This window comes from Heptranchias perlo, chromosome 3 (assembly GCF_035084215.1).
Source record: "Heptranchias perlo isolate sHepPer1 chromosome 3, sHepPer1.hap1, whole genome shotgun sequence".
NCBI lineage: Eukaryota > Metazoa > Chordata > Chondrichthyes > Hexanchiformes > Hexanchidae > Heptranchias > Heptranchias perlo.
The window spans coordinates 63,902,564-63,915,426 of NC_090327.1; positions in this window are offsets into that span (position 1 = coordinate 63,902,564).

Sequence of the window (12,863 nt, forward strand, 5' to 3'; positions counted from 1 at the left end):
TCCTCTTACCCTTAATATACTTATAAAACATCTTAGGATTTTCCTTTATTCTGCTCGCCAGTGTTATTTCATGGCCCCTCCTTGATCTCCTAATTTCTTTTTTAAGTATCCCCCTGCACTTTTTGTACTCCTCTTGGGCTTCCTCCGTCTTTAGCCTTTTGTATCTGCCAAAAGCCCTCCTTTTTTTCCTAATCCATTCTCGTATATCCCCTGACATCCAAGGTTCCCTGGAGTTCTTGGAACCATCCTTGACCTTTACGGGAACATGTTGCCATTGTATGGTCTCAATCTCCCTTCTGAAAGACTCCCATTGCTCCGATGCGGATTTTCCTACAAGCAGCTGATCCCAGTCCATTTTGGCCAGATCCTGCCTTATCCTATTAAAATCGGCCTTCCCTCAATTTAGAACCTTTATTTCCGGCCCCTCCCTGTCCTTTTCCATGACCAACTTAAATCTCACCGAATTATGGTCACTGTCACCAAAGTGCTCACCTACTAGCACTTCTTCCACTTGGCCGGCCACATTCCCTAGAATTAGGTCCAATACCGCCCCCTCTCTTGTAGGACTTTCTACATGCTGGCTCAAAAAGCTCTCCTGGATGCACGTTAAGAATTTTGTACCCTCTAAGCCTTTTACACTCTGAGTATCCCAGTTAATATTGGGGAAGTTGAAATCCCCCACTATTATTACCCTATTATTTGCACTATTTTCTGAGATTTGCCTACATATCTGTTCCTCTATCTCCCCCTGACTGTTTGGGGGCCTATAGTACACTCCCATCAAAGTGCTTGCCCCCTTTTTGTTTTTAAGCTCCACCCATATGGCCTCATTAGAGGAACCTGCTAATATATCATCCCTCCTTATGGCAGTAATTGCTTCTTTAATTAATATTGTGACCCCCCCTCCTCTTATACCTCCCCCTCTGTCTCGCCTGAAGATTCTGTACCCCGGAATATTGAGCTGCCAGTCTTGCCCCTCCCTCAACCATGTCTCTGTGACAGCAACAATATCATACTCCCATGTGTTTATCAACACCTTCAGTTCATCCACCTTATTCACAAGACTCCTTGCATTAAAATAGATGCCATCCAGCCTTGCCCTTACATATTTGCCTTGTCTTCCAAGCTGACTTGTTTTTTTCTCGATATTTGGCTGCACATCACCCCCTATTGTAGCTCCACTCTGTATCCCATCCCCCTGCCCCATTAATTTCTCTCGCACTTTTTTTTACTAATACTGATTTCCTGCAGTTCCTCCCCCTCACTAGACCCTTGGTTCCTTAACATTTCTGGCAGGTTATTTGTGTCCTCCTTTGTGAAGACAGAAAGACAGAATCAATATTGAAATCATCATTTTTCACCTAATGAAAAATCAATTTTAATTGAAAACCATAAAATTTGCACAAATGCTTTGTTTGTGTCAATGCTAAATATATAAAATGCAGCCCACTGTGGAACTTCCTAATATCTGACTTTAAAAAACCTTTGGAAAACTAAAGGGACAGTGTAAGAACGCAACTTCATTTTATGGCCATTGACTAACAGCTTTGCAAGGAAAATCCATGAAATGTTAATTTTCCCACAACAAAAAAAAATTGGCTGTGGCATCTTTTCACTACTCTTGGATTTTCCTTTCTTCAAACTTTCCCCGATTGACAGAGTTTTAACTTCCTCCTTTAAAAATTGCATCTATTACTTCTAACCCGTACATCCATTTAAAATCCCAAACAAATGTTTACCTCGATAAGCAACCAATATTTTTTTCATCAAAGCAGAGCGAAATCCTAGTTTCAGTGATGTTTTTGCCCAGGGCATTATTTTTTGCTGAAGACTGGAATAATCTGGTAGTATTACTCTTCAACAGAAGCGGTGGATGGCAGCTTAATATAGATCATATGTAGCGTTTGGAACCAACATTTAAACATACAAAAACAAAACAAAGTTTCTTCACCCACGCTTTTTAAAGTTTCTTCAGATTTATGACTAGAATTGTCGTCTACTTGCTGCTTTGAGACCTAACTTGTCTACACCACGCCCTCCTGTGGTTACGCGGCTTAGGCACAACCTCTACTAAATGATCTCTTAACTTGCTCTCGCTTGGTTTTGGGGGAGAGGAAAGGGGCTATTTTAAGTTCGCAGTGAGTTTACAAAATTTCCCAACCTGTCTGTCTAAAATGCAGCTAATCGAGAGCAGCCAGATCCTGCCTCAGTCCAGTTCTGAACAAGCTGAGGGTGGCAGTGACTGGAGGAAAGTTTTGTACACAAGAGAGGAAACAAAACTGAACTAACAACCAGTCACCTGGTGAACAGTATCTGCAATCTACCGCAGGGAGGAGAATAAAGAAACTTTCCGAAGTTTCACCTCTTCCAACTTCTTAAACTAAACAACAAAAAAAGAACAGAGCTCTATTTGAGCAGAATTCTTTTAATGCAAGAGTTGCCTTAGGAAATCTAAATTTAGATATATTTACACAGTTGGTGCAGAAAATACACGCTGCGTGATTTCATCATTTAAAAATAAAACAATTTAAAAAAAAACCTGTCTTACTTTTCCTTATTAACAACCAAATGTGACGGACAATTTCCAAACAGTAAAAACATAGTTTATAGATTTCAAGCAGGATAATGACCCCTTTCTGGTCGAATCTGATTGAATCTTCTCACCAAGAGCTCTAAGTGTGAATATGGGATTCTGTCCTGCAGGTGTCTCGGCCCTGGAGAGCTGGCAGGGTCAGTGCCATCGAAAGGATATCGGGATCCAGCCCGGGCTCGGGGTTTCGCTGCTCGAGAGACTCGGACCCTGTTCCTGTCTGTCAGGCTCTCTCTGCCTACCTCAATCGCAAACTGTGAGGTTTTCTGGCATCCCTCAGGACTCTGTCTTCATCACAGTCCCTCAAACCCCGTGCCTCTCTCTCAGACTCTGTTTTCATCACAGAGAGACATGGAGTTTGAGAGACTATCAGACTCTTTGTCCCTTCCTCTCAGGTTCCCTGCCCCCTTCCTGCTAAACTTTGTGTCCTTGTCTCTCTGCCTCAGTTTCTGTCCCTGTCAGGCTCTCTCACTTTCTGTCCCTATCTTTTTCTCTATTTGCCTGGCCCTATCCATCTATTTTTTCAGATTTCCCCCCTTCTTCCTTAGACTACTTGTCCCTGTCTACTCCCAAGGCTCAGCTTCCCTGTTACCGACGCCACTGTTCCTCTTTCCTGGAGCTAAGACACCCAGTCCCTGCGAGTCTGTCCCTATTACTGTCCCTTCTGTTTTTGTCTCTGTTCCTCTTTCTGCCAATCTGCCTCATCTCTCCCTGACTATTCCCATCTCTATCCCTCTCCGATTCGATGTTTCTATTTCTCCCTCTCCTTGTCTGTCGCTGCCTATATGTCCGTCCCTTTTATATCCCTCTCCCTGTTTCTCTGTATCTCCTTCATTTCTATCTCTGTCTGTATCAGTCCATGTTTCTCTGCGTTAACTCTTCCTCTGTCCTCCCGTCTCTTTATCGATTTGTCCTTATTTCTGTTTGTGTCTCTGCCCAGTCCTCCCTCTCCCTCTCTTGCTCTCTGTCTTTCAGTCCTTGTTCTTCACCGCTTCTGCCCCATTCATAGCAAACCAAAGTGCATCGAATTTCGCAAGTTGCAGTCACAGTAATCTCCAATCTGGTTCATCGTAGAACGCGGTGCTTAGCAAAAGACTAAAGATATAGGTACTTACAAAAAGCAAGTTTGTTTAAAATAAACTTACCGTGTGCATGCAGAAGTTGTTCTGGGTGTGGTTTGTTTTGCGGAAGAAGTTACAGAGTTTGTTCTGTTTAACTTTTTTTTCGTTGAATGACTTCAGGGAAAACTTCACAACAAACTTTGTGAATCATGTGACTGAATTAAGTTGTCTGTAAACTCAGCCCCAACGGCTTTCTTTACATTCTGTATATTGTACTTTTGTTTTCTTCCAAACAGCTTTGTTTTCAGGGCACTTACCATATCTTAATCACGCGGAATAGATCTATATGCCGTGTTTTTTTTTATTTTTGTGCAGTTTTAAAGTTTCAAACTGACACACGTATCCTGCAGGAAACCACATATAGATTTTCTAAAACTTTTGTTTTCAGCCAAGCGGTATAAGCGTGCACTTTAGCCACATTGAAGATCTAGGCTGCTTTTGGGAGTGAAATGTAGGACAAAAAAATTCACAGTGAGACAGCTTTCAATTTTTTCCAAAAAAAACATTTTTCTCATACTGATTTCTCATAAGTCCAGAATTTAACTCCAAATATAAGTAAAACCTCACAGGCCTGCCTTATGTTGGGCAGAATCACATGAAGTTTAGCCGTTGTAAAAGTTTTCTATAGTTTTCTTCTAAGATGTGGAATTCCTGTATTGTTTTGACTGAGACGTCCCAACATTAAATAAATACTGCAGCAGACTGCGACGCCACTTTATTGTTCACATTTGAATACCCGTGATGACAAACACTGACATTTTCTGCTTCATTCGGAATTTGCAACGGAAGGAAACTATCCAGCAAGGAAAAGTCAAATCAGAATAAAAATGGAATCCATGTTCATATTTGCATAGTATTATTTGCATAATACCAAGGAAGTTTCTGTGTTTTGCTTACAGCTTTTACTTGGCAATTTAACGTTAGGGTCAAGTACAGAGTTGTGCTGGTGCGAGCGCTATCTTCTCATTTAAGTGTAGTAATTACTGATGCTGCATAGTTCAGGTGAGACGGTACAATGACGATACAATGGTGGGATGCTGTGCCACGGGGAGTGATTGAGGCAGAGACACTGCTTTTAAGGGAAAATTGTACAAATGTTTGAAGCAAAGAAAGATACAGGGCTACAAGGAGAGAGTGGGGTGGTGGGAATAGTTTTGGATTACTCTAGCAAACAGCTGACACAGATATGTTGGGCCAAACGGCCTCCTGTGCTGCAAACTTACATGGTTCTATGTGTAATTTTGCGACTTGCCAGCAGGGAGCCTCGCACACCAAGATGCATATTGGAAACTCATAATTGTGGGCAGGGCCTGACAGTGCATGGTCAAATTTTTGATCTGCGGTCTCAATGAGATGTGCTGCATCAGGATCACAAATTGAAAAATTACCACTAAATGATCCAATCTGAGCTAGATCCCCCCATCCCCTGCACAGCTTGAGGGAGCGTTCACCCATGGAACCCGACTGACAAGCTTTGAAGGAATCCATTAGCCATTCAAAGGACTGCATTGTCTTCTGCAAGACAATGATTCATGTTGACATATTCCTGGAAAATGGAAGGCTCTTGCCCATGCATGTCCAGATTCACAGATGCTGCGCTTGAAGTCATGTTGCATGAAGTGAGGGAAATGAAGGCTGTTCTCGTTGGCATCAAACAGCATCCTCCCCAGAAAAGAGTGATCCAACAAGCCTAGCAGCAGATACCTGATAGGGTGGATCATGTATCATGTCAGCAACACCCAGCACATCTAGCTGTAAAAGAGCAGGAACACGGCAGACATCAGGAGTGCTGTCGTGTTATGGCTACTCAAGAGTTTCCTAAACTAAGTAGCATCTGTGCAGTTGTGCAGGAAGATTGCCCTGCACTATAATCTGGCATGGATTGCATGGCACCTCCAGAGTCATCTTCAGTAGTGCACCCAGTGACAGATCCTCAGGCAGTGTACCTCTTGTGAATGTTTAGACTGCTGCTGTAGAGGAGTTGGCCTCCAATATCCAAGAGGCTCTCTTATCCACCTTCAACATACTTGAGGATCAATGGAGAAAGCCATATTGTAGGGCCCTATAGACCTCAGGTTTGCACACCTATGCAAGTGACAGTTGATGTACCAAAAAACAGGCAGGATCAGCTAGCCACAGCAGCAGTGGATGTGGCTTAATCAATTGTAGGACTATCTGAAGAACCAACACAAGGAGTTGTACAGTCACCTGGATCTCAAGCAGCTTCCACTGAAACCCCGCTACCAGCCAGCATACAAATCCCATCACCGGTTAGAAGTAAGGAGTCGCATACAATACACCAGCACTCAGCGAAAGCACTATAGGTAAACACACTAACATTAATGACACATCACACAAAGTAGGTGAATAAATTGGTTGCATTGTTTGAACCTTGTGCAGAGATTTTCTTTCTGTTCATCAAGAATAAGGTGGCAGCACAGCAAAGGATGGATATTAATGTTAGTTAAGCAAGTGCTGAAGCCACTTTTGCCTAAAGTGCTTCGAGCCACTTTCTTTGTGCCCATGGACAGTAGAGATCCTTATAGGGGCAGCTCAGATACCAAACAGAATGTCTTTTGGATAAAAGCTTGATTCCAATGGCATGCTTTTCCTATCGTGGAGGTTGTCTGCAGATTGCAATGGCACAAATCCACTGCCTTTCTTTTGAAACAGAGTTTGCAAGCCAGTTCTCCTCTGTCACAGTCAGCTGTGCTTGGGCCTGTAGGCACAATTGTCAGCATAGTGCCGGATGCACCTCTGGTGTATCTGGCAGGCCTTTGCTTTTCTTCATCCCCTCCTAACCCGAGTTGAATAACCAGCATCCACACAAGCATGATGGGCCAAATAGCCGCCTCTGTGCTGTAATTTCAATAATTCTATGGTACTTCCTTAGAATTATAGAGTAGCAATAAAAATAAATGATGCAGTTTTATGGGAAAACCTCGGACATTCTGTGTGACTAGATAAGGAATTTCGCAGCAAGCACAGTGGAGGTGATATTCCCATTACAGCTCATATAGTAAATGTAGGAATGGATGATCCATCTCGGCCTCCTCCCGATATCCCCACCATCATAGAAGTCAGTCTTCAGCCAATTCGATTCACTCCACGTGGTATCAAGAATCGGCTGAGTGCACTGGATACAGCAAAGGCTATGGGCCCCGAAAACATCCCGGCTGTAGTGCTCAAGACTTGTGCTCCAGAACTAGCTGTGCCTCCAGCCAAGCTGTTCCAGTACACCTACAACATTGGCATTTACCTGACAATGTGGAAAATTGCCCACGTATGTCCTGTCCACAAAAAGCAGGACAAATCCAATCCAGCCAATTACCGCCCCATCAGTCTACTCTCAATCATCAGCAAAGTGATGGAAGGTGTCGTCGACAGTGCTATCAAGTGGCACTTACTCACCAATAACCTGCTCACCGATGCTCAGTTTGGGTTCTGCCAGGGCCACTCGGCTCCAGACCTCATTAGAGCCTTGGTCCAAACATGGACAAAAGAGCTGAATTCCAGAGGTGAGGTGAGAGTGACTGCCCTTGACATCAAGGCAGCATTTAACCGAGTGTGGCACCAAGGAATCCTAGTAAAATTGAAGTCAATGGGAATCAGGGGGAAAACTCTCCAGTGGCTGGAGTCATACCTAGCATAAAGGAAGATGGTAGTGGTTGTTGGAGGCCAATCATCTCAGCCCCAGGACATCGCTGCAGGAGTTCCTCAGGGCAGTGTCCTAGGCCCAACCATCTTCAGTTGCTTCATCGATGACCTTCCCTCCATCATAAGGTCAGAAATGGGGATGTTCGCTGACGATTGCACAGTGTTCAGTTCCATTCGCAACCCCTCAGATAATGAAGCAGTCCGAGCCCGCATGCAGCAAGACCTGAACAACATCCAGGCTTGGGCTGATAAGTGGCAAGTAACATTCACGCCAGACAATTGCCAGGCAATGACCATCTCCAACAAGAAAGAGTCTAACCACCTCCCATTGACATTCAATGGCATTACCATCGCCGAATCCCCATCATCAACATCCTGGGGGTCACCATTGACCAGAAACTTAACTGGACCAGCCATATAAATACTGTGGCTACAAAAGCAGGTCAGAGGCTGGGTATTCTGCAGCGAGTGACTCACCTCCTGACTCCCCAAAGCCTTTCCACCATCTACAAGGCATAAGTCAGGAGTGTGATGGAATACTCTCCACTTGCCTGGATGAGTGCAGCTCCAACAACACTCAAGAAGCTCGACACCATCCAAGATAAAGCAGCCTGCTTGATTGGCACCCCATTCACCACCCTAAACATTCAATCCCTTCACCACCAGCGCCCTGTGGCTGCAGTGTGTACCATCCACAGGATGCACTGCAGCAACTCGCCAAGGCTTCTTCGACAGCACCTCCCAAACCCGTGACCTCTACCACCTAGAAGGACAAGAGCAGCAAGCACATGGGAACAACACCACCTGCACGTTCCCCTCCAAGTCGCACACCATCCCGACTTGGAAATATACCGCCGTTCCTTCATCATTGCTGGGTCAAAATCCTGGAACTCTCTTCCTAACAGCACTATGGAAGAACCTTCACCACACAGACTGCAGCGGTTCAAGAAGGCAGCTCACCACCACCTTCTCAAGGGCAATTAGGGATGGGCAATAAATGCTGGCCTCGCCAGCGATGCCCACATGTCATGAACGAATAAAAAAAAATTTCCAGGATATAAAATTCTTTCTACTAAAAATGAAACTTGTAACATAATCTATTGAGACAATATATTAAAAATCTTATGACCGCATACACATCCTGTCAACTTTTTCCATTATAAACATAGGCTGATTCCTCGATCGGGAGAATTAATTTAATTAGTGCAAAGTCGGGCACTGTGGGCCCATGATTTCCCAAGCTTGTCAGGAGCACCTGATCAGGGAATCGGTCCTTTAAAAATGACACAAGCATTGTAAGGTGCTTTGAACATTGAGGAAATACTCTGACATTCCTGGTAAAATTCTCCTCCATTTTTCCTATTTTAAAAGTTACATATACCTCCATACGCACAGAATGGTTCTCATTTGGAACTCTGTGTTTACTAAGGTGAATGAGTGGTTTTGGCTCATTTGACGCTGAAACTGATAAAGTTAGGATTTTCTTTAAGTTTAAAACTTTATTGCATTTATAATTAAGGCTTCCAATTTAATCAATCTGTTTTCAAAGCCTTGAGGTACAACAATACAGCTTCTTTAAGCTTGCACATCTAATTTGACTGATGCAAAAAAGCTCAAACGTACATCAGCAAATATTTGCAAATATCAGATAACACCAGCTGTGACCGCCTTGAGTTTCTCTTATTTTTAAATTTCCAACTCTTTAAAAATATTTATTTGTTCAGTTTCAGTTCAGGTCATTGGCTTTCTTAAAATGTTGTTCTCGTACACTTTGTTCAGTCTGAAAACAAACTGGGACCTGTAGGTTTCTGAGAACATTCTGCAGCTTTACATTATTTTATTCTACTGCTGCCCTATGAGCCAGTAAAAAAGGAAGCAGCAGACCTCTCTGAGAGGAAGTGGTGAAAAGTGGGGGCTGGGGGGGTGGTGGTGATAACATTGTTGGGTTAATTGGAAAACCTCATTGCCTGCAGCAGGTACAACAATCTGTAATGTTTGCTGAAGCTTGACAAAGAAACTTAGTTCAAGGTTTGTAGAATGTGATTTAAATATGATTAGAATTTGTTTTTAAAAAGTGATTGTAAATTTACTAATTCAGACTTATAAATCAACTTGACCCAGGAAAGGGGAAGACATTTCTCTGTTTCTAATTGTTCCAGGATTTGAAACAGAAATGAAACTTTGCCAAACTTACATTTCTTTCAACTTCCTTTTTCACTCAATAACTTCAACAGTAATTTCTGAAAGTGCAGCAAAATTTTGACCTAGTTTCATAATCACCAACCTTTATTGTTTTACATTTACTTAATTGGACATTTGGGGCTTTATTTTAGCACCCGCTATCGGGTGCGTTCCTGGCCGGGGGGGCTCCGAAAATCAGAGAATCCCGGCGCGGTACCGGAGCCCGCCCCGAACCCGCGCACTTCCGGGTTCCCCGCTGACGCGCCGGCGTGCGCGCGCAGCCCCCGCTGGTGGGAATCCCGCGGGCAATTAAAGTCAGCGGGATTCCACTTGAAGGTAATTATTTAGGTATTTCAGGTCATTAACTGACCTGATTAAAGGATTATGTGGGATTTTAGAGCAAACTGGGACTGTTTCCCACGCTGGGGGAAACACTCCCAGGTCAAATGGACGTGTTGCAGCTGTCAGCCTGTGGCAGCTGCAAAGGTCCATTTGACAGGTGAGGGTGGGGGTGGGGGTGGGGGTGGAGACCCTCACTCATTGCAGGAGGCCACTCTGTCACTTGGGACAAAGTTTGGCCTCCACCACCCTCCTCCTGACAGTCAAAGTCACCAACCTGCACACTTACCCCGGGGTCCGGAGACATGTACCTACCTTGCGGACCCCCTCAGATGTACATTTTGCGGACGGGGGCCGCCGTAGTTGCAGTCATGACCTCCTCGGAGGGCGAACAGCATCACCAGCCTCACCAGCCTCGCCATCCACGCCGTCCACCTCTGACACGTGGAGCTCCACAACACAGTGCTGTGACACATCCACCTGTACAGCAGGAGGGAGGGCTACCGCAGAGAGAGATGCGTCGCAGAGGGCACTACCCTCGCCACAGGGTCCACAGACCGAGGCTCAGCCTCCTGGACCTCTCTGAGCAGCAGTGCACACAGAGGCTCAGACTCACTCTACATGTAGTCGTGGACGTCTGCAGCCTCTTTCATGCCGAGCTGCTCCTGGCTGGCCCGAGCACCATCTTCTTACCTGTCGCTGTCAAAGTCACCACTGCCCTCAACAACTTCTCTTCCGCATCCTTCCAGGGTGCAACCGGGGACATCGCCGATGTCTCTCAGTCGTCTGCGCAAAAGAGCCCTGCAAATACACCTACACCCACTCTGCAGTGACACAATGGGTGGCATCAGTTGTGGGTCCTCATAGTGATCCTCAGGAGAGGGCATTATTGCACAAACCAGACAAGATTTGCGAAGACATGGCAGTAGTGGTGCCAATATAACATGTAATGTGAGTTGGTCAGAAATTCAATATAAGTAACACCCATGACAAACCCTCAAACACCCTTGTGCATTCCCTTCATGCTCACGACACGTTTGCCTTACGCTGCCTACTGCACATATGTGATGCATGCCCTGTGGCTGCAGCACAGGTAGTGGCAGGTTGAGTGAGGCTGGCCGTAAAAGAGATGCACGAGAGGGTGAGTATGAGATAGAGCCATGAGATTGTATGAGGATTGGGTTGAGTGGTAGTGGCGGGATGAGTACTGGCGAGGTGAGTAGGTGCAGGTAAGATGAGGATGAGGTTTGAGTGGGTGTGAGGGGTGATGTGACAGAGTAGTGTTGGCAGTGCTGAAGGAGACATGGGGTGGGGGCAGTGATGTGGTAGACGGAGTGTAGGGGAAAGACTACGTGTACTCACTTTGGCTGACCTACTGAGGTCATTGGAGTGCCTCCTGCACTGTATGCAGGTGGGCGATATGTTGGTTGCGCTGGTGACCTCCTCTGCCACCTCGAGCCAGGCCTTCCTGGTGGCAGAGGCAGGCCGCTTCCTTCCGCCCGCCGGGAGGAAGATCTCTGTCCTCCCCCTCCTCCTCACCCCATGTATTGATACCTGGAGTGAGGCATCATTAAACTGGGAGCAGCCTTCCCCCTGGGCTGCTCCATGCTGTAATTTTTTCTATTTGTTGCAGCATCTGTCAGTGGAGGACTGCCCCTTTAAATAGAGCGCCTCCAGCTGACAGATCTTACTGCACATGCGCAGCCCGCCCGACGCGCAGATCAGCAGCGGGGAACCCGGAGGAGCAGGTAAGTGGATCCAATTAGTGGATTGGATCCTACAATCGCGCGGGAAACTGACCAATTTCACTAGGCGCCTTACCCACGCGCCCGATAGCCCCCCCGCCGAGAACCCGCAGCCCTGCTAACATCGGGCCCTTGGGATCAAGGTACTTCCAGTAGTCTTAGCACTGATATTAAAGAGGAGATTTTCCTGGGTCTGCATTCAGGCATACTGGATCACTTGGGCCAGCAAATATCGGAAAATCGGGCCGATCAGAGTGCCCACCTATAAAGGAGATGCCCAATTTTCTGATATTAACTCCACCCAGATGATCCAGTGCATCTCGGTGCTGACCCAGAGAAATCCCCCCTCCACTCTTTTGAAGTTCTGAAAAATGTAAAAGATTTTAAAGCTTTCAACATTGGAAATAGGGAACTGGCACTCTGAGGCAAATTGCATTAGAACATTGTCCTTTCTCTTTTCAGACCAGGGTGTGAATCCAGTCCAGAGAGGTTGAATGAATATCTTCTCAGTTTGATGGTCTTCAAGAGTCCAATACAATATGGGATAGAATGTTTGCGGAGGTTCTCCCAATCGCAGTTTACGTTGTTTCTCCAGGTTTTCCATGATCTTTCACAGAAGTTACGATGGATGATCGGGAGAACCTCATGGAAATTATCAGCATATGAGCTTTGGCAGTTGTAACCCACTGCACCATAACAGTCCCCTGAATATGGCTTTAATTAAATATTCTCAAATACAAAGTAAGATTACACCTTAAAACAGCTTTAGTGAGATGAGGCTAATTGTAAACCAACAAACTGTTATCCTTTACATTAAATGTATGAATGAACAGAATATAACTTTTCACTGAGATTCAATCAATTCCTTAGTGCTCATTGTAACACTAAAATAACCAATTATGCAACTTTTCCTTTTGATATGAGCTAAACTTATTTTACAAATCACCATTGCTGAATTCACTAGCACTAATTTTATAAAGGGAGCCCTTAATGTCTCACTCTGACTCTTCCAGAGAGGGAGACCTTTAATCCCTTTTTTTCCTTTCTGTGTAGACAATTGACTTGCTGAGCTGCCAATAAAGTTGATCATCTTTGGTGTTGGAGCCATGGCAGCTACATTGTTTGTTTAACTAAGTCCTCTGCTGGGCATCTCTGAATGAAAACTATTCTAACATTAAATGACTGAACATCTCTAGTATATTTTGTATGACTTCCCATTGTCTCAAACTG